At 48.2% G+C, this 23,341-nt stretch overlaps 1 pseudogene; it reads right to left on the reverse strand.

The window, feature by feature from the left end:
• The window catches only part of LOC142821299 (granzyme B-like), a 28,792-nt pseudogene extending 7,897 nt beyond the window's left edge, over window positions 1-20,895 (reverse strand).
• Between the last annotated feature and the right edge of the window lie 2,446 nt (window positions 20,896-23,341).

The raw sequence follows: 23,341 nt of genomic DNA on the forward strand, positions 1-23,341 counted from the left end.
AGCTCCAAGCCAGGAGCAGGTTTACCTGGGTAGCACTATCGCCCTTCCCTGCCTTCCCCGCACACAGCATGGTCTGGTGGTTGTAGCGCCAATCCTTGCACTCAGCATCCTCCAGCACCTTCACCTGCACCTCCCGCAGCGTGTTGGCTGATGATGAGCTGTTGTGGGCAATAGTGAGGCCCCAGCCGGCACCACGGCACTTCTTCCCCGGCTTCACCATCTTCCCGGCCGTGGCCAGGACGATGGGTTTCACACGCTTACTCAGCTTCGCCAGTGTAGACAGCTGAGGGGTAGGAATGACACAGAGCAAGAGCAGGCAAAGAGTCATACCCCATCCCCAGTAAAAGCTCCAAAAACCCCTGGCAAATGGGGTGTGGTATTGGGCTGAAGACAGTACCTGCACCAGCATGAGATCACTGGGGGTGGGGGATGGGATGGGGGCGGTACCTGCAGCAGCGTGAGATCACTGGGGGTGGGGGATGGGATGGGGGCGGTACCTGCAGCAGCGTGAGATCACTGGGGGTGGGGGATGGGATGGGGGCGGTACCTGCAGCAGTGTGAGGTCACTGGGGGTGGGGGATGGGATGGGATGGGGGCGGTACCTGCAGCAGCGTGAGGTCACTGGGGGTGGGGGATGGGATGGGGCGGTACCTGCAGCAGCGTGAGGTCACTGGGGGTGGGGGATGGGATGGGATGGGGGTGGTACCTGCAGCAGCATGATGTCATTGTTTAAAGTCTCCCTATTGTACTGGGGGTGGGGGATGGGATGGGGGCGGTACCTGCAGCAGTGTGAGGTCACTGGGGGTGGGCGATGGGATGGGGGTGGTACCTGCAGCAGTGTGAGGTCACTGGGGCTGGGGGATGGGATAGGGGCGGTACCTGCAGCAGTGTGAGGTCACTGGGGGTGGGGGATGGGATGGGGGCGGTACCTGCAGCAGTGTGAGGTCACTGGGAGTGGAGGATGGGATGGGGGCGGTACCTGCAGCAGTGTGAGGTCACTGGGGGTGGGGGATGGGATGGGGGCGGTACCTGTAGCAGTGTGAGGTCACTGGGGGTGGGGGATGGGATGGGGGCGGTACCTGCAGCAGTGTGAGGTCACTGGGGGTGGGGGATGGGATGGGGGCGGTACCTGCAGCAGTGTGAGGTCACTGGGGCTGGGGGATGGGATGGGGCGGTACCTGCAGCAGCATGATGTCATTGTTTAAAGTCTCCCTGTTGTACTGGGGGTGGGGGATCTGCCGGCAGACTTGGATCCGTTGTCGGTGCTGTTCCCGAAGCTTGACGTTATGGGCTCCCAGGAGCACAGTGATGTTGCTGCGAAAGGCAAGAGCAACCTGTTAACGTTGGTCTGGCTCACTAATTCTTCTCTTGCTGGGACGGGGCAACCTGGGACTCTCTGAATGGGTCTCAAGTTGCTTCCCTTCCCCTTGAGTGTCTGCTCCTCCCCAGCTCCCCAGCCCAGCACCCTGCAGAGCTGCCCTGGGGCTATGACCCCTCTCTGTCCTGTGCTTTAGCCTCATTGATTTGCCAAGTGCTGGGTTTCGTCCGTGGGTCACAGAGGCCCCTAGAGACTTTCCGACGCCCCCTGAGCAGGTCAGACCCTTGGGCTCTGCTCCCCCAGCCTGGCCTCCCTCTGCTCCTTCCCTGCCCCCCTCATGCTGACACCAGAGCTCCCGGATCCCCATCCTCCACTGACCCCACCCACCCCCACATCCCAGCCCAGAGGCACTTACTCTCCCTGGCAACGAGCAGCCGTCAGCACAAAGTTCTGCGCCACCAGGAACCCACCACATCTAATCCTCTCATCTCTGCGTTGTATTTCCAGATACGCCACGTAGGGCCTGGAGTGGGGCCGGGCTTCCTTTCCCCCGATGATCTCACCTGGGGGGAGGCCAGGTCCATACAGAGAGCCCCCTCAACTCGCTGGGCTGGGATCCAACTCCCCATCCACACTGATAGCCTCAAAGGGTCTTCCCTCCCTCTCTGATCCTCCCTCAGAGCATCCGTGTCTCTGGATCTCTGCCCCCTGCCCAGCTCTGCCCCACACCGGGCCCGCATTGGCTGGAAGGGAAATCTGCAACTCTAACCTCACTGAGTGGGCAAATCGGGAGTGGGGCACTATTCACCCTGCTTCGCCTTGTGCTCACCGCACTGTGGGCCAAAGTCACCCCAGGCTGGTCCAGCCACTCCCCAGCAGGGCACGGACGGAGCTTCTCTGCATGTTTCTCCACCCGACCACAGAGATGAGGCCGACTCCACGCCTGACTCACCGAAATACCGGTGCCAGGGGAAGTGGCTTTTATTGAACGAACCCTACGCCAGGGAACTCTCTCTCCCCTCCATCCTGGGTATTTTTTTTCTTCTGCTCCTAGTTCTTTCCTTCCAGTCCTGAGATATTTCTAAGGACAATTTTCAGGCTTTGGTGGCTGAAAAATGTTAGTGTTGGGATTGAAAAATGCCAAGTGAGAATGTCTCTGGGGAAAACAAGGATCTGCTCGGGAGATCTACTAGGAGAAGGCGCCAGGCCGGAGTGTTGGAAAATCTCCTCTATAAGAAATCACACCGATTGGCTTTATGGTGGGACCTAGACCCAGGTCAGGGACCTCTTACTGGGATAGTCACTGGGCCGACCCACAACCCCTTCCCTGAACAGCGTCGAGTTCAGAAACAGAATCATTTTCATCTTTCAATGGGGAACTGTATTCCCCGGGAGTGTATTCCTAAGGGGTTTAGGTGCCAAATCTCCACCAGCAACCCATGGTAACAAAAGCCCCAGAGACAGGTTTAATTTCCCCCCCCCCCCCCGAGATCTTGGGCTGAGCTGGGAAAGGATCCCAAGTTTCTCGGGTCCGAGCCCTTCCCCTTAGCTCCCTGCCCCTCTCCACCATCTGCTTCTTGCAACTCCCCAGCTGCCCTGCCGGTGGCTCATTCCATCTCCAAGTAGGGTGCACATCTTCAAAGTGGGGTCTCAGAGAAGCCCTCTGGGGGCTGATCCACCCACCCCCACAGGCCGAGAGCCCCAGAGGTACTCAGGGGAGGCTACAGGGGTCCCAAGAACCTCTTGGACCCAGGCGGGTCAGGGGAAGACCCTCACTCACCCCACAGCCCCCTACCCTGCATGGGCCCCTCTCCACACACCCCCAGTGCCCTTGCCCCACTCACCAGCCCAGCCCCCAGGGGGCAGGAGGAAGGTCCAGGGGAGCAGCCCTACCACCAAGCGCTGCATCGTCAGAGACATCCTGGGCCGGGCACGGAGCCGCTCCCTCCGGCCCGATGCTTATATGGACCAGGCAGGAGAGGAGGGGGGGCTGAGTCTGCTAACCACAGGCCACATACACTCCAGGAACATCCATTTGAGATGTGCCATGGGTCAAGGTGACCTCCAGGTCACAGCCGCACCCACCTAGCAGGGGGTTTCCTCTGCCCCAGTCCCTAGCCTGGCACCATGGCCAACAGGGCCCCTGCCCTTCTGTCTGCCTGAGGATGTGGCTAACACGGCCACTCACCGCCTGGCCCTGGTGGAGGATGTGAGTAACAGTGCCCCTCCCCAACCACCAGAATCAGAAACAGGGCTGTAAACATCCGCATGGAGCATTATCTGCTGGATGAGCAATCACACCCTGTGCTCTGTGTGCCGGGGGTTCTGATCCCCTTGAGACCAGCCTCGCACCTCGGGTCTGGTGTACCTGACACCCAAAGGATCTCTTCGCCCCTGACACACACAGATGTCCAGTGACAGACACGTCTGCCCCATTCAGTTTATGAGCCCCATCCCCTGTCGAGGTGGTCCCTGGCCAGTGGGGGAGGTGTCATTTCCCAACAGAGCCGGGAGCATCTCTGGTCCAGCCATGTCTGTGTGGATGGTCCCAGCCAATCCCCCTGCTGCCTCTGGGTCAGGCCAGTGACCCCTACTGGAGCAAAGAGCCGGGTCTAAGTGGCAGGTGGTCCAATACTGGAAGGGTGGGGAGATGGTTCTCGAATAAAAGTATGGAGCTCTAGGTCTGTGTACAATGGACTCTCTGATGCCCAGGGATTTGCATTGATCTCAAAACCATCTACAGGTCAATGGAGTAATCAGGAATGGAACAGCCTCCACTGGAATGAATTGAGTAAGAACTGAGATGCAGATGGTTGGGTGTTCATTGACCTCAAAAGGCTACAGAGCTCCTCCAGAGTGTCTCTTGATGGTGACAGATCTACTCCCATTGGTGTACAGAGATATACACCTATCTCACAGAGCTGGAAGGGACCTTGAGAGGTCATCAAGTCCAGTCCCCTGCCCTCATGGCAGGGCCAAGAACCATTCCTGATGGATTTGCCCCCGATACCAAAATGACCCCCTCAAGGTTTGAGCTCACAACCCTTGGTTTAGCAGGTTACTGCTCAAACCACTGAGCTCTCTCTCCTCTGTTAGACCATCACAGTCTAACAGAGGGATCCAGAAATGAAAACCAGAGATGCCAAGACTGGGTGCACAAAGAGATGGCTACCGCGTTTCTACCAGGTAGCATAGGGTCATGGAAAACCGGCCAAGTTTACCGATGTTTCTGTGCAACGTTAACCGTCATAATGGTGTCAGGGATAAGGTGAGGTATGCACGGATTCTCAGAGGGAATTTCCTTAAGTAGCATATGACATTTGAATAAAGGAATTAGCGCACTCTTTTAAAAAAAAAAATGAGGATGCCCCCTCCCCCCGCTACAGACTTGGATACGGTAGAGACTAACAAATATAGATTTTTCTTCATGTATCTATGATCATGAAGTTTTGTGGGTGAAACCCACTTCATTGGTGTGTTGGAGCGGAAACAACAGACTGTATGGTAAATAGTACAGCAAAAGTTGTTTCCTGTCAATTGTAGGACCTGTGTTCATGAAGTGCCGTAACGAGGCTGAATGTGTCCCTTTCATTGCTTTTGATGTGAAAATGCAAATATCAAAGGCAGGGGAAATGAGCTTTGTACTGCGTTAACCAGTTAATGTTTTTGTTCAAGCCCAGGGTAACCGTATCAAATCTGTCGATTTGAGATTCTACAGACTGTCTCTGCAATTGGCTAGTGAAATCCTTTTGTAGAAGAATGGCTACCTTTAAACCTATGATCGAGGGGCCAGAACGGCTAAAATGCTCTCCTACAGGTTCATGTTCTGATTTCTGATTCATGGGAAAGCACCCAGGAGTCCTGGCTCCCATTAGCTGCCCATTAGCTGGCTCGGGAGTGGTTGTGAGATATTTCCTGGAACTCAGAGGAGGGTGCTCCTGTCTGCGGTTGATGGTGTACTTGTCAGGCCTGTCATAGAATTATAGAACCATAGAGCTGGGAGAGACCTCAGCAGGTCATCAAGTCCAGCCCCCTGCCCAAGGCAGGACCAATCCTAATTAAATCAACCCAGCCAGGGCTTTGTTAAGCTGGGACTTAAAAATCTCTAGGGATGGAGGTTCCACCACCTCCCTAGGGAACCCATCCCAAAAGCGGCAGATTTAAGGCAGGGCAAGCGGGGCGGCTGTCCTGGGTCCCATGCTACCAAAGGCCCCACGCATGCGCCATGTCAAAGGGGGGGGGGGAACCGCAAAATTGTGCTGCCCTGGGCCTCTGCATCCCAGTGCTTCACAACCCTCCTAGAAAATAGAGTTTTTCCTTATACCCAATCTAGACACCCCCCTCCACTATAACTTTAGACCATTGCTCCTTGTTCTGCCATCTGTCACTACTGAGAACAGCCTCTCTCCAGCCTCTTTGGAACCTCCCTTCAGGGAGTTGAAGGTGTGACGTAGTGGGAGGGAACTTGCTGGTTTCTATGGGTCTGTGGTAACCCCACTGGCTGCCCAGAAGGACAGGGATGGGTACCACAGCCCAGAAGGACAGGGATGCGTCATTATGCCAAGGGAGCCCTCAACCGGTCCGACCAGCTAACCCCCATGGAGAGGAATTAAGGAAGGTGAATGCTGCCCTGGCTGGGGGGGAAGGCCGGAGGAGATTGAGTTAGTTCTTGTCTGGAAAGCAAGGGAGAAGGAGCTGGGGAGGGGGGCTGGGACTCCCCCCATCTCAAGGGGGGGCACTGAGGCCTCCTAGCCCCAGTTCCTGTAACCAGATTACATCTGTGCTGTGCTATATCCTGGAGAAGCAATAACCTATCTCCATTCTACTGGCTGGTGGAGTCTGTTCGTGCCATTTCGGGGTGCAGGAGACAGGGGACCCCAACGCGTCGTCACAGAAGGCTGCTACCAAATCCCCCCTCACTCTTCTCTTCTGCAGACTACACAAACCCACATCCCTCAGCCTCTGCTCGTAGGTCCTGTGCCCCAGCCCCGGAATCATTTTCGTCTCCCTCTCCAATGCGTCCACATCCTTTCTGTAGTGGGGGGCCCAGAACTGGACACAATCCTCCAGATGTGGCCTCACCAGAGCTGAATAAAGGAGAATAATCACTTCTCTGGATCTGCTGGCCACGCTCCTCCTAATGCACCTAAATAACCATTGACCTAAATGAACAACTGAAAGGTCTAATTTCTGCTGCCCTGCAGTACAAAGGCTGAAGCAGCACAGAGGAAATGTAATTGCTATAGAAGAATTGCTGCTTTTTGAAATTGTATTGTGCTTTTATGAAATTTACGGCCACCTACATTTTTTATGGACTTTATGGACATGTCCAATTGAGGCTAATTTTGTATGGACTGATGGTTGGTAAGCCCACTGAGACGGCTTCTGTTTGGTGGAGCAGTAGAGTTAAGGCAGCTTGTGCAGTGGAAGCTGCAAGAGAGGTGTGTTCCAGCAAAGATTGCATGGAAGCACTCCCTTCTCTGCCTTTTTCAGGGACATGTCAGCCCCGTCCAGGAGCACCACTTACCATGGGGATCACAACCCCAACCTTGGCAGGTTCCCCAAGTAGTACAAGGGCCCTACCATCAATCAAATGTTAGCTCCGCCCCCTACCCCAGCAGTCCCGTCTCCCCTGTCACCAGAAGTCTCGCCCTTGGTGGTAATACATCTGGGGACAAGAGGGACAGGTGACTGGAAATAAGGGGTGTCATGTGACCCCTCTGAGGACTCGCCCTGCCTCCCTCTACCAATCAGGAAGGGTTTCCCCCCCCCCCCAATGTGGGACCACCCCATGAGCCGCTTTGACCAATCGGGGGGCAGTTCCAGGATCGGATGACCCGCCCAGAAGTGGGTCATGTGACCCTGCTAAGAGCTTCCCATGACACCCTCATGGGCAAGAAGTTTAACGAGTCTATAAAACAAATGCCCATGGCCTTAACTTTCACACACATTAGTTTACTACCCTGAGTGATCAGTTCTAGGCACATCTTTTCCTTCAGTAGCTGTCTCACGACTAAGTACGCATCGTAACCTTTGGAATTGTGTGCTATGAATGTGTTGTCAAGGAACTCTTTGCCAATAAATGTCTTAACGAACATAGAGAGACACTCCCTACCCTTAAATTCCCAGGATTTTTCTGGTTTTACGGCCATAGCAAAAGTGTAATTGGGGGTGTGCAACCCCGTCTCCTGCGTGCATTCGAAATCATAAAAAATATACTTTCCGAGGATTCGGGCTAAGGCTGTCCAGAAAACATAAATGACTGTCAATGTTGCCAACAAGAAAGCCCTTATACTGCTTACAGCACCGTCACTTGTCCACATAAGACTGACACACATCACACAAAGTTTTAGACAGGCATTCGACTTGTTTTTTCGATGCGCACTCTGTGTGTCTGACTAAGAACTCTTTGGATCAACAAAATGGTCTACAGCTAGGACACCCACGCTGTCTGAGCACGTTCTGCTCAATCAGAGGCAGCAAGAATACCTGCAAGAGTGGTCGTGACTGTACACTGTGTGGTAAAACTCAATTTTTCGCTCCGAACAACTTTTTCACATCCAGAACCCCATAATCATGCTCATCGTGCAACAGGATAAAATGGTCTTGGGGTACACCAGGCCCCTCATTTTAAAAAAGCCCCAGCCGCCTTTCGCCGTATACAGCACCACCTGTATGTTAACTCCTAAATGCTGTTCCAACTTTGCTACGCCGCTGAGCATAACCTGTTTTGGATCTGACCACCCCAGTTTCCCGGGAAGCTCTCTCACCCCCTCTAACAATTTGGCGTCCGTAGGTTTACGATCGGACATGACGGCCAAGAGCCCGCACGCAAAACACAGACTGGTACCGGTGTAAGCCAGGTCTACTAAACATGGTCTCTTTTATGAATAATTGAAATACCAAGGATAGAGTTTTAAATTCTACGAGCACCGCCACCCGTTTTTTACAACTGTCACAAGGAGGCGCATTGTTCCATTGAGGTGCAACTCTCTATTACTCTGGAACACCTTTGAGGTCTGGTTTAAAAAACCCTCAGCAGTCAGCTCATTCCTAGACCTTCTGACTGAAAACAAAGGGTTAGTTAAATTACGGCTCTCTAAACGTAACTGAACATAATCATCAGGGCCTACCCTACCACTAACGTCATCTAGAACTAACTGTATTCCCCTACGCATGGCTTCAATAACCTGTTCAGCTGAATTTATTTGCTCAAGATTGACAAAACGAAACGCCTCACAATACACTTACCCCACAAATCTAGGTACTTCACGTTGCCAACTTCTCGCTCTCTCCATATACAACTCTGGATTTTCAGGGGCACTTGAGGGTTCCTCTACGGGCCCATCAGGGGCATCTTCTCCCTCAGATGCTATTTCAGAGTCAGAGCGGTCTCAGTGAAATTCATCAGGACTAGCCAGGGACCAGTCTACAGATTCACCACCCCACAGGTCAGATAAGCCATTTTGTGAGCCTCCAGCAGGGGGCATTTCTTTTTGGTATTTTTTCCTCATCACCTCTTTAGCCTTTTTTAAAAAATTTGCAGTGATCTTGGCCTGGCACTTATTGGAGGCCACCAGTTTATCCGCCAAATCATGTCCCCCTCTCTTTCTTTTAGGCCCCCTGAGGATACAGAGTTCACCAGTTTTCTGAATGAAGCATCAAACTCTTCCCCCATACTAGAATATGGGGGAGCTATGATGAGCTTATAGTTTTGGGAGAATGGTTTGTCAGTCCTTGGTTTTTATTCACAACCCCTAGAGCGCATGCTCCGGGTTTGGGAATGTGGGCATTTTCCCTCACAGTTTCCTCAGGACTTGGTGTGGCAGTAGCCGCTGAGGAACTGGGGTTGTGTTTGTGTGGCTGCAATACCTCGGCATTGCAGGAGTTTTCAGTCCTTGGTTTTTTATTCACAACCCCTAGAGCGCGTGCTCCGGGTTTGTGAATGTGTGTGGTTTTGCGCACGTTCAGAACCCCTAGAGCGCCTGCTCCGGGTTTGTGAATGTGGGCGGTTTTGCTCACAGTTCTCAAGGCTTGGTGTGGCAGTGGCCGCTGAGGAACTGGAGTTGTGTTTGTGTGGCTGCAACACCTCGGCATTGCAGGAGTTTTCACTCCTTGGTTTTTTATTCACAACCCCTAGAGCGCGTGCTCCGGGTTTGTGAATGTGTGTGGTTTTGCGCACGTTCAGAACCCCTAGAGCGCATGCTCCGGGTTTGTGAATGTGGGCGTTTTCCCTCACAGTTTCCTCAGGGCATGGTGTGGTGGTGACCGCTGAGGAACTGGAGTTGTGTTTGTGTGGCTGCAACACCTCGGCATTGCAGGAGTTTTCAGTCCTTGGTTTTTTATTCACAACCCCTAGAGCGCGTGCTCCGGGTTTGTGAATGTGTGTGGTTTTGCACACGTTCAGAACCCCTAGAGCGCATGCTCCGGGTTTGTGAATGTGGGCGTTTTCCCTCACAGTTTCCTCAGGGCATGGTGTGGTGGTGACCGCTGAGGAACTGGAGTTGTGTTTGTGTGGCTGCAATGCCTCGGCATTGCAGGAGTTTTCAGTCCTTGGTTTTTTATTCACAACCCCTAGAGCGCGTGCTCCGGGTTTGTGAATGTGGGCATTTTCGCTCACAGTTTCCTCAGGGCATGGTGTGGCTGTGACCGCTGAGGAACTGGAGTTGTGGTTGCATGGTTGTTTCTTACCAGAGTCTTTTGTTTTGTCCTTGGGTTTGACGTATGAGGTTCGGACCGCCCGGATGCTTCATCTGCATTCTTGTGGTGTTTTGCGTTGTTAAGGGTCTCAAAGCAGATTCCTGGTTCTTTGGCGGTTCTGGAGGAGGTGTCCTTGTAGCTCTGACTACAGCATTGTCAGAAAAGTTGTCCATGCCTGTGAGGTGGGGGAAAAACATTTTTTTTGTAAAAACACAACACCACCACACCTACACTTAACATCTCTCTCACCCACACCTGTGTATTTACTTAAAACCTCATAGAGCCACCAAACCGACAAGCAAAATATATTTACTGGGCTTCATCGATCCATCGGTCACTGATGCTGGGGAATTTTCCTTTTCCGCTGTCTCTTTCCTTTTTCTTTTGAGCTCCTTTTCCCTCTGGTCGAATGACCTCTCATGTTTTGACCGTGCTGTGGAGCAAACAACATTATTATAAAACACATGAAACCCTCTTGTAAACTTTAAAATCATTAGGGGTTTTTCTATTTAAAAAGTTATAGCTTTAAAAACAAAATAATCCATTTCAGGCTGTACAACAAACACCAGTTTTGAGTTTATTTCTACCACTTAAAAAAACAAACAACAAAAACCCACACAATTTTTTTAAATACATCTCATTTTGCAGAATAAAAGCCAAAACTGCTTTTAAAACCCCTTGTTAGTTTCAACAAACCAAGTACTGTAAAAAACCCTACACCTATGCCTTGCACAGCCCCTCTCCCTCCCTCCACACACATACACTAAACAGCAGCTTTATAACACACACTAAATCAAGTTGGCAACCATATACTTTTCAAAACCCACATGCATTGAACACATCACATTTTGCACAGAAAAAGCAACCCACCAAACACACCTTACCAGCAGTTTGCCAACATCTATTTTAAAAACACACCTTTGTCTGTCACAAACTCCATCACACACACACCTTCAAAAACTCCCCACAACGGTTTTAAAACCATTTGCAACTATATTTTTTTAAAAGCAGCAGTATGCAACAAACTGTTTTTTAAAAACCACTTATCTGTAGCATAAGCCCCTGAATCACCCACAACTTAATCCCTACTGCCAGCTTTTTTAAAATAAAATCGCCAGGTAAAAACACTCCACCTTTTTGTAACCATCCCAGATACTTTTAGCCTAACCCCACCATTTCCTCCCCCAACTCAGAATTGAACATTTATTTTGAAAACACATTTGGCACAGAAAGAACAACCCACCAACCAGCAGTTTGCCAACATATAGTTTAAAAACACCAATAACTTCCCCACAATTAAGTTTTGAAAAAAAACCCAACTCACAATTTAAACATTACAATTAGTTAAAGAAAAAAAATAACCCGCACGCTTTAAAAATGATTATGGATAGTTACCTTCTACCACAGGGTAAAGGCATGCTGGCACAGGGCTATTCTATTTTCCCCTATGTATATTTGGGACTATGGAATAAAGAACAAGCAAAAAATGTGAGTTAGGATTACCCCCAAATGCTTCAAACCCCATTTTAAAAATACACCTAGGTCTTGCACAGACATCATCTCTCTCTCTTACAAATCACACACACACAAACCCTGCATAAATTTAAAAGCCAACTGCAAAAAAGTTACTTTTCACTATGGGCACATGCTTGTTCTGTCAATCCCCCGCCCCCAATGTGTGCTTGGGCCTTAAGGTTAAAGAATAAGCACAAATATTAGTTAGTATTACCCAGGGTTTTTTTTAAAACAGTATTAAGCACAACTACAGTTAAAAATGGTTTTTACCTTGGCCTGGTGGGGAACTGCAGCTTAAAATTACTGGTTCCATGTTAAACAGATCACACCGCAATAAAGATAGCCACCATTATTTTACTGAGAGAGCATGGCCAAAGAGTGGCATTACATAATATATATATTTTCAAAGTTAAAAACAAGGAACATACCTTCTCCTGTTGCACTCCAGCAGCCATTCAAGAAAGTTTCTGTTGAAAAGGACAGTCTCCAAACTACCTAGGTTTTTGATACCTTCCTAACACATTGTTTCAAACAATTTCAAAGTAGTAACTAGCAGGTGAATTTGATCACTGCAACTATGAAATAATAGATCCTTAAAGACTTTAGGCACCCCTCCCTAGCATGGCCTTTCGTGATCTGAGGGTGAAAGAATTAAGCTGTCTCCACAACTGAGTTGCTTTCGGCTATATTTTTTTTCTTTTAGTTAAAATATATTTTTTGTAGGGCTTTCTTACAGTATTCACAGTAAAAGCACCAATCCTTAATGTAGCTGTACCCATTTCCACGTGGAGACCCTTTGCAGATATCAATACATGTCTTGGGGTTTGTTTTTTTTAAACATGCTTCTTTCATGCTGAAGGCTTGGGGTTTAAATGAAATGCTTTTAAATGTTTGATTGTCTTTAGAGCAAATGCTTGTTCTACAGTATGGGTAAAAGTTGGAAACATTTCAGTTTGGGGTTAGACCCTTAATTTTTTGTAACTTTTAATGGCTAGAAAAAGTAGCCCCTAGCATTTAACCAGCTCTTGGGTCATATTTAAACTGTCCAATAGCATTTCTACCAACTCCTGTGTCCTTTAAACTATCCAATAGCGCTCTACCAACCCCAGGGGTTATATTTAAACTGTCCAATAACATCTGCAAACTCCTGATGTGTTATTTAATTAGATATTCATCAGAGCCCCCCCATCCAACCCATCAAAATTAATTAGTAAACATTAACCTCAACAAGGGTAAGTGGTCACACCTAAACCTAACCACTGACTAGAGCCCCCTGGCTATTCAGTGAGGTGCGGTGAAACCATTGAGTTCATGTCTAATAAATCCTAACTGGGTGGGGTGGGGTGGGGTGGGGGGGGGAGTAATTTTTTCCTTTTATTTAAAAAAACAAAACATTTTGAGGGGTTTTTCCTTCCCCAGAGTTTCTACCATACATCTTTCAGGCTTTTTCAGGAAATGGGCCTCTTTATACAAAATGGATTCTCACAAACTTTATTTTTTTAAATGATTTTATTTAAAAAACATACAGACCATGTGTTCCACTAAAACTTTTACTCATGTAAGGATCACACAAACCTTCTGAGAGAAGATAGTCACAAAAGCCCCTTTTCAAGAGATATTTACAGCTACCACGTTTTATATCTCATGTGTGTCCCCTCACCATTTTCTAACTTCATCCTTTTAGACATCTTACAAATAGTCTTTTTCTTAAGCAGGGTTTTGGCATTTCACAAGGAGTAACGGTAGTTCGGACTAGGAAGCCTAGTCCGAACTACCTAGTCCGGGCCGTGTGTAGCTGCGCGGCACGGAGTCTGCACTAGCGGACATTTAAAAATGGCGGCGCCAGGCTTTATACAAATGAAGCCCGGGAAATTCAAATCCCGGGCTTCATTTGCAACTCCGGTTGCCTACATTACCACCCTAGTTTGAACTCGGGTGGTAGTGTAGACATACCCTTAGGGAAAAGTTTTTTGAGGACTGTGAGGGTTGTGTCATAGATGCGCCACCCAGTGGTACCATGACTGTGTGACTTGGACTCCAGAGGATATAAACTGCAAGCTCCGGGGCCTATGTGCTGAACTGTGTTTGGAAAGCTTATTAAATACTAATAGAAATGTAGCCGTGTTAGTCTGGGGTAGCTGAAGCAAAAAACAGGACTATGCAGCACTTTAAAGACTAACAAGATGGTTTATTAGGGGATGAGCTTTTGTGGGCCAGACCCACTTCCTCAGATCAAATAGTGGAAGAAAATAGTCACAACCATATATACCAAAGGATACAATAAAAAAAATGAACACATATGAAAAGGACAAATCACATTTCAGAACAGGAGGGGAATGCAGGGGAGGGGAAGGAAGGAAGGTAAGTGTCTGTGAATTAATTATATTAGAGGTGGGGAGAATGAGATGTCTGTGAACTAATGGTATTAGAGGTGATAATTGGGGAAGCTATCTTGGTAATGGGTAAGATAGTTTGAGCCTTTGTTCATTCCTTCCCGGAGAGTGTCGAATTTTAACATGAATGACAGTTCAGAGGATTCCCTTGAAACTATTTTCTTCCACTATTTGATCTGAGGAAGTGGGTCTGGCCCACGAAAGCTCATCATCTAATAAAACATCTTGTTAGTCTTTAAAGTGCTCCATAGTCCGTTATTAAATACTGTTATCGCCGTAGGTTATGCTATGCAATGTCTGTGCTTAACTCAAGAACACTTAGCACAAGGGGTGACTTTGGTAAATGCAGTGCAATTCAGTCAAGATCCTCACAGTGTTTTAAAGACCATGACCAAGCCAAAAGACGCCTGCTTAGAGCGTTATATTGAATGTCTGGTGCGTACAAAAAGTCACAGAACCCTGCTTAAGAAAAAGACTATGAAAGATGTATGGTAGAAACTCAGGGGAAGGAAAAACCCCTCAAAATGTTTTGTTTTTTTAAATAAAAGAAAAAATCCCTCCCTCCCCCCAGTTAGGATTGATTAGACAAAAACTCAATGGTTTAACCGCACCTCACTGAATAGCCAGGGGCTCTAGTCAATGGTTCGGATTAGGTGTGACCACTTACCCTTAAGTGAGGGTAATGTTCAGTAATTAAATTTGATGGGTTGTATAGGTGGGCTCTAATGAATATCTAATTAAATAACACCTCAGGAGTTTGCAAATGCTATTGGACAGTTTAAAGGACACAGGAGTTGGTAGAAAGGCTCTTGGACAGTTTAAATATGACCCAGGAGTTGGTTAAATGCTAGGGGCTACTTTTTTTTAGCCATTAAAAATTAAAAAAAATTAAGGGTTTAACCCCAAACTGAAATGTTTCCAACTTTTACCCAAACTTTAAAACAAGCATTTGCTCTAAAGACAATCAAACATTTAAAAGCATTTCATTTAAACCCCAAGCCTTCAGCATGAAAGAAGCATGTTTTTAAAAAAAACAAACCCCAAGACATGTATTGATATCTGCAAAAGGTGTCCACGTGGAAATGGATACAGCTACATTAAGGATTGGTGCTTTTACTGTTAATACTGTAAGAAAGCCCTACAAAAAATATATTTTAACTAAAAGGAAAAAAATGTAGCCAAAAGCAACTCAGTTGTGGAGACAGCTTAATTCTTCCACCCTCAGATCAGAAAAGGCCATGCTAGGGAGGGGTCCCTATGTCTTTAAGGATCTATTATTTCAGAGTTGCAGTGATCAAATTCACCTGCTAGCTACTACGTTGAAGTTGTTTGAAACAATGGGTTAGGAGAGTATCAAAAACCTAGGTAGTTTGGAGACTGTCCTTTTCAACAGAAACTTTCTTGAATGGCTGCTGGAGTGCAACAGGAGAAGGTATGTTTCCTGTTTTTAACTTTGAAAGTATATATTCTATAATGCCACTCTTTGGCCATGCTCTCTTAGTAAAATAATGGTGGCTATCTTAATTGCAGTGTGATCTGTTTAACATGGAACCAGTAATTTTAAGCTGCAGTTCCCCACCAGGCCAAGGTAAAAACCATTTTTAACTGTAGTTGTGCTTAATACTGTTGAAAAAAAAACAACCCTGGGTAATACTAACTAACATTTGTGCTTATTCTTTAACCTTAAGGCCCAAGCACACATTGGGTGGGGGGGGGACAGAACAAGCATGTGCCTGCACCACTTTATCCCATAGTGAAAAGTAACTTTTTTGCAATTGGCTTTTAAAGTTATGCAGGGTTTGTTTGTGTGTGTGTGTGTGTGTGTATGTGAGTGTGTGTGTGATTTGTGATTTGTAAGAGAGAGAGATGATGTCTGTGCAAGACCTAGGTGTGTTTTTAAAATGGGGTTTGAAGCATTTTGGGGGTAATCCTAACTCACATTTTTTGCTTGTTCTTTATTCCATAGTCCCAAATCTACATAGGGGAAAATAGATTAGCCCTGTGCCAGCATGCCTTTACCCTCTGGTAGAAGGTAACTATCCATAATCATTTTTAAAGTGTGCGGGTTATTTTTTTTCTTTTAACTAATTGTAACGTTTAAATTGTGAGTGGTTTTTTTTTCAAAACTTAATTGTGGGGGAGCTTATTGGTGTTTTTAAACTATATGTTGGCAAACTGCTGGTTGGTGGGTTGTTCTTTCTGTGCCAAATGTGTTTTCAAAATAAATGTTCAATTCTGAGTTGGGGGAGGAAGTGGTGGGGTTAGGCTAAAAGTATCTGGGATGGTTACAAAAAGGTGGAGTGTTTTTACCTGGGGTTTTTATTTGAAAAAAAGCTGTCTGTAGGGGTTAAGTTGTGGGTGATTCAGGGGCTTATGATACAGGTAAGTGGTTTTTAAAAAACAGTTTGTTGCATCCTGCTGCTTTTAAAAAATAGAGTTGCAAATGGTTTTAAAACCGTTGTGGGGAGTTTTTGAAGGTGTGTGTGTGATGGAGTTTGACACAGACACAGGTGTGTTTTTAAAATAGATGTTGGTGTTAGGCCCTAGAGAATTGGGCCCAGTGCAGTTATGTTAAGACAGATCAAGGAAAGAGGTTAACAAAAGTTTCTAAGTAGTCCCTGAGCAGAACTAGAGACATAGTTCAAGCAAGGGGGCGCTCCCTACATATTTGCTTGAGTTGCAGAAGTAAAGTAAGTGAAAGGCTGCGCCTGTGATGGGAACAGCTAGTTTGAGAACTGAGAAGGTAACTCCCTGTTTCTGTTCTCACCCTGATCTTAACGAACTGTCTCTGCCCTCTGTTGTTTTAACTCCCTGTCTCTTTGTTGTTTGGTACTTGCCTTCTGGGCTGATAAGAAAGCTGTTGACGTATTATGAATTGCTTAAGGCCATGAAGTATACGCATTAACACTAGAAGCTTCTAACTAATTAAGGGGAGGCTGAGATGCTTGGGCAAATGTTTTATGACACGACAGAACTGTCTATATAATCTTACTTGTTACTGAAATCAGAGCTGGTTCACTTAGGAGACGGGCTGCTCTCTATTGTAGTGCGCACTATTCAATAAAGAGCTTGTGATTGGATCTTGCTGGTGTTGCCTGTCTCTTTGCGGTCAGACAATGAACGGAGGCTGTCCGGGTTAAAGTCCCTGACATTGGCAAACTGCTGGTATAGAGTGTTTGGTGGGTTGCTTTTTCTGTACAAAATGTGATGTGTTAAATGCATGTGGGTTTTGAAAAGTATACGGCTGCCAACTTGGTTTGGTGTGTGTTATAAAGCTGCTGTTTAGTGTGTGTGCGGAGGGGGGGGAAGGGGCTGTGCAAGGCATAGGTGTAGGGTTTTTTTAAGTACTTGGTTTGTTGAAACTAACAAGGGGTTTTAAAAGCAGTTTTGGCTTTTATCCTGCAAAATGAGATGTATTTAAAAAAATTGTGTGGGTTTTTGTTGTTTGTTTTTTTAAGTGGGAGAAATAAACTCAAAACTGGTGTTTGTTGTACAGCCTGAAGTGGATTATTTTGTTTTTGAAGCTCTAACTTTTTAAATAGAAAAACACGCTAATGATTTTAAAGTTTACAAGAGGGTTTCATGTGTTTTATAATAATGTTGTTTGCTCCACAGTAAAGTCAAAACGTGAGAGGTCCTTAGACCAGAGGGAAAACGAGCTCAAAAGAAAAAGGAGAGAGACAGCTGAAAAGGAAAATTCACCGGCATCAGTGACCGATGGATCGATGAAGCCCAGTAAATATATTTTGCTTGTCGGTTTGGTTGTTCTGAGGTTTTAAGTAAATACACAGGTGTGGGTGAGAGAGATGGTAAAGTTTAGATGTGTTGTTGTTGTGTTTTTACAAAAAAAAAATGTTTTTCCCCCACCTCACAGGCATGGACAACTTTTCTGACAATGCTGTAGACAGAGCTACAAGGACACCTCCTCCAGAACCGCCAAAGAACCAGGAATCTGCTTTGAGACCCTTAACAACGCAGAACAGCACAAGAATGCAGATGAAGCATCCGGGCGGTCCGAACCTCACATACGTCAAACCCAAGGACAAAGCAAAAGACTCTGGTAAGAAACAACCATGCAACCACAACTCCAGTTCCTCAGCGGTCACTGCCACACCAAGCCCTGAGGAAACTGTGAGCAAAAACGCCCACATTCACAAACCCGGAGCACGCGCTCTAGGGGTTCTGAACGTGCGCAAAACCACACACATTCACAAACCCGGAGCACGCGCTCTAGGGGTTGTGAATAAAAAACCAAGGACTGAAAACTCCTGTAAGGCCGAGGCATTGCAGCCACACAAACACAACTCCAGTTCTTCAGCGGCCACTGCCACACCAAGCCCTGAGAACTGTGAGCGAAAACGCCCACATTCACAAACCCGGAGCAGGCGCTCTAGGGGTTCTGAACGTGCGCAAAACCACACATATTCACAAACCCGGAGCAGGCGCTCTAGGGGTTCTGAACGTGCGCAAAACCACACACATTCACAAACCCGGAGCATGCGCTCTAGGGGTTGTGAATAAAAAACCAAGGACTGAAAACTCCTATAATGCCGAGGCATTGCAGCCACACAAACACAACTCCAGTTCCTCAGCGGCTCTGCCACACCAAGCCCTGAGGAAACTGTGAGCGAAAATGCCCACATTCACAAACCCGGAGCAGGCGCTCTAGGGGTTCTGAACGTGCGCAAAACCACACACATTCACAAACCCGGAGCACGCGCTCTAGGGGTTGTGAATAAAAAACCAAGGACTGAAAACTCCTGCAATGCCGAGGTGTTGCAGCCACACAAACACAACTCCAGTTCCTCAGCGGCCACTGCCACACCAAGCCCTGAGGAAACTGTGAGCAAAAATGCCCACATTCACAAACCCGGAGCAGGCGCTCTAGGGGTTCTGAACGTGCGCAAAACCACACACATTCACAAACCCGGAGCACGCGCTCTAGGGGTTGTGAATAAAAAACCAAGGACTGAAAACTCCTATAATGCCGAGGCATTGCAGCCACACAAACACAACTCCAGTTCCTCAGCGGCTCTGCCACACCAAGCCCTGAGGAAACTGTGAGCGAAAATGCCCACTTTTCACAAACCCGGAGCAGGCGCTCTAGGGGTTCTGAACGTGCGCAAAACCACACACATTCACAAACCCGGAGCACGCGCCCTAGGGGTTGTGAATAAAAAACCAAGGACTGAAAACTCCTGCAATGCCGAGGTGTTGCAGCCACACAAACACAACTCCAGTTCCTCAGCGGCCACTGCCACACCAAGCCCTGAGGAAACTGTGAGCAAAAATGCCCACATTCACAAACCCGGAGCACGCGCTCTAGGGGTTCTGAACGTGCGCAAAACCACACACATTCACAAACCCGGAGCACGCGCTCTAGGGGTTGTGAATAAAAAACCAAGGACTGACAAACCATTCTCCCAAAACCATAAGCTCATCACAGCTCCCCCATATTCTAGTATGGGGGAAGAGTTTGATGCTTCATTCAGAAAACTGAGGAATTCTGTATCCTCAGGGGGCCTAAAAGAAAGAGGGGGGACAGCATTTGGCGAATAAATGGGTGGCCTCCAATAAGTTCCAGGCCAAGATCACTGCAAATTTTTTAAAAAAGGCTAAAGAGGTGATGAGGAAAAAAATACCAAAAAGAGATGCCCCCTGCTGGAGGCTCACAAAATGGCTTATCTGACCTGCGGGGTGGTGAGTCTGTAGACGGGTCCCTGGCTAGTCCTGATGAATTTCACAGAGACCGCTCTGACTCTGAAATAGCGTCTGAGGCAGAAGATGCCCCTGATGGGCCCATAGAGGAACCCTCAAGTGCCTGTGAAAATCCAGAGTTGTATATGGAGAGAGCGAGAAGTTGGCAACGTGAAGTACCTAGATTTGTGGGGTAAGTGTATTGTGAGGCATTTCATTTTGTCAATCTTGAGCAAATAAATTCAGTTAAACAGGTTATTGAAGCCATGCGTAGGGGAATACAGTTAGTTCTAGATGACGTTAATGGTAGGGTAGGCCCTGATTATGTTCAGTTACGTTTAGAGAGCCATAATTTAACTAACCCTTTGTTTTCAGTCAGAAGAACTAGGGATGAACTGTCTGCTGAGGATTTTTTAAACCAGACCGCAAAGCTGTTCCAGAGAAATAGAGTTGCACCTCAATGGAACATTGCGCCTCCTTGTGACAGTTGTAAAAAACAGGGGTGGGGGTGCTTGTAGAGTTTTAAATTCCAACGTCGTGAAAGGAGGAGTACAGGTAGTTCCGAATAGGAAGCCTAGTCCGAACTACCTAGTCCGTGCCGCGTGTAGCCGCGCAGCATTGAGTCCGCACTAACGGACATTTTAAAATGGCAGCGCCCGGCTTTATGCAAATTAAGCCCAGGAAATTCAAATCTCGGGCTTCATTTGCAAGTCCGGTTGCCTATGTTACCACCCTAGTTCAAACTAGGGTGGTAGTGTAGACATACCCTAAGACAGTGGCTAAGGACGGTATAAACAGCAACGCTTACAATAGAGCACATAACTTTTTTACGCTTAGGATGTGGCACTGGCTCAACTAGGTCAATGCCAAGCCACCCCCTGAATTCTTCATGGCCGTCGTCCCTGGCGTTCTCTTCAATGCTTTGTATCGGTGTTGAGCAAAAACAAGGTGGGCCCGATTCGTCTTCCTTGTCCGATGCAATGCTGTCCTGGGTCTGAGGGTCAGCTAGAAAGGCATCGTCGAGCTGTTGAGAAATTGCCAGAAAGAAATAATGTAAGACGCTCTGGTCATTTTTTTTTAAAGTTTACTAAATCGCGGTTTCCTAACCCCATGATGCCCCAACTTCGATGTTTCATTTACCTGTTTGGCTTCTTTTCCATGCATCTTCTCCAACTTCTGGGAGCCGTGGTCACCTTCCTCCTGCAGGCCATCTAGCTCGTCGGGCTGCCTCGTGAGCGGTTGGGTTTCGGCGTCAGATTCCGGTGTATCCATCAGTGGCTGGGCCAAAGGGCTCCCTTCAACTTCTCCTTCCTCCTCGGAACTGTCGCTGATGTAGCGCTTTCTTCTCGGCACCAAAACAAAGTTGGTGAAAGAAGCCATGTTTCCGCTCAGCGTTTGCATGCTCTCTGAAACATGCGCTATTGGAACAAGATGGCCTCCTTTTGTGTGGCGCTAGAACTTATGGGGAAGTGCTATGCTCTGATTGGCAGAGGGTGTCATGGGAAGCTCTTAGAGGGGTCACACGACCCGCTTCTGGTCTGGTCAATGGGTCCTGGAACTGCCCCCCCGATTGGTCAAAGCAGCTTGCAGGGTGGTCCCACAGGGAAAAAAAACCCTTCCTGATTGGTAGAGGGAGGCGGGGCAAGTCCGTAGAGGGAGGCGGGGCGAGTCCTTAGAGGGTCACATGACACCCCTTACTTCCGGTCACCTGTCCCTCTTGACCCCGGATGTGTTACCCCCAAGGGCGGGACTTCTGGTGACAGGGGGCGGGACTAATGTTTGATTGATGGTAGGGCCCTTGTACTACTTCTCCATTTTAGAACTCACTCCTCAAAATTCAATTCAGGCATAAGAGAGGAAATGAAACTGAGACAATGCCCAGACGAATCATGAACCCAAACTAGCCCATGTTGTGAGCAGTACCAGGAGTAACCACAGTCCCCCCACGTGTGTGTTGGTGAGTGGGAGATGCAAGGGGAGGGCAGTGTGTGTTTGTGAGACTTTCAGAGACACACACAATGTGAGAGAATGGTAGAGATTTGAATTGCCAAGATCCCTCCATCCCCCTCTCTCTGTGTGGAGATGGGATACAGGCGTGGAAGGGGAGGGACACCCTGACATCAGCACCCCCTCTTCTCCTTTCTGGGCAGGTTGTGGGAGGGAGGAGTCTCCCAGGGGGGCCGCTCCAAGGCAGGAGCATCAGGACAGTGGGTGGAAGGGCAACTGAAGTATCGGTGCTTGATAGCTTGGCATCCAAACCAGTCAGGATCCCACTGACGGACCAGGAGGGACTAGTTGCAACTTGGGAGGTGAAAGGTGATGGAGGTGAAAGAGATCCCGAAATGGTCACATCCTTGATCCTAAGGAAAGGCAGGAGCAGCAGAATACGGTCCTGTGACGTAGTGAATACCAGAATACGGCCCTTGCTGGTTGCTATGCTGGGCAGTGGGCTGTGGGCGACCTCTGCTGCCTGTAGCATGGCCCAGCAGGGCAGGGGGTGAGTCATTATACAAAGGGGGCTCCAAACCTGTCTGACCAGCTACCCCCCAGGGAGAGAAAGAAAGGAAGGTGAAATGCTGCCCCTGGCTAGGGGGCAGGGCTGGAAGGTTAGTTTCAGTCTGGGAAGCAGGGGAGAAGGAGCTAGGGAGGGGTCTGGGATTGTAGGGCCCAGCCACCCCCCCATCTCAAGGGGGGGTACTGAGGCCTCCTAGCCCCAGTTGTTATAACCAGATTACCTCTCTGCAGTGCTGTATCCTGGAGAAGCAATAAACTCCTTCTATTCTACTGGCCGGTGGAGTCTGTTCGTGCCATTACGGGGGTGCAGGAGACGGGAAAAACCCAACGCGCCGTCACAGGCCCGAAGATGTCAACACAGCAGGGACGTCCCCATGCAGAGAAATTGGGAGGGCTGACGGAGTGCTGAAGATCGAGCTGCTTCTCATGAAGCCAATACGGAAGTCTCAACTGATGTGGGGGGTGGGGCTTATCGGCCAGGGTTACCCTCTGTCAGGGTCCATCCCATCTTATTTTCTCTGCACATACAGCATATCACACCTCCCATTGGCCAAGGATCAACCTTCCTAACCCATGAGAGCTGCGATTGCCTGTTCCTTCAGAGGCACATAAGTGATCCATCGGGAGGGAATGGAGGTGAACCCTGGTGCATTGCCACAGATTAATTGCCCACCCCTGGCTTAGTTCTTACAGTGTAGGAGGAGTCCTTGAACAGACTCACAGACAGACAGACGCATGAACCTCTACAATATAGAGCTCCATGATTGGGGGAGAGATTTATACAAGACGGGCCATGTGAGGTGTCATTGGAAGCGTGAGGATCGGCCCAATAGAATATGTCCTATTTCTGAGCGTGTGTCATCTTTGTGTCTGAGGAGAGGAGTACGGACAATGAATCTGTATTTCAAATACAGGACATGGATCTAACCCACGACCAGCGGCGGAGTGAGAGAGCGCCGATGGGCCGTCAACCAAGACAATGGACCATGCCAGAGCTCAGCTTTCTTAGGAACCATTCAGACAACCTGTGAGTAATGGCAGCTGTCACTAGGCAAATCACACGAGAGCATGTGACCAGACCATATGACACTGAATTTCCTTTAGATCCCCCACACATCCATTTTAGATCCATTCCTAGCCATAGAGATCTCTTTTGGTTTTCTCTAGATACTCATACCTCCATTGTAGATCTATCCACGTCAAT

Source organism: Pelodiscus sinensis, chromosome 30 (assembly GCF_049634645.1).
Source record: "Pelodiscus sinensis isolate JC-2024 chromosome 30, ASM4963464v1, whole genome shotgun sequence".
Lineage (NCBI taxonomy): Eukaryota > Metazoa > Chordata > Testudines > Trionychidae > Pelodiscus > Pelodiscus sinensis.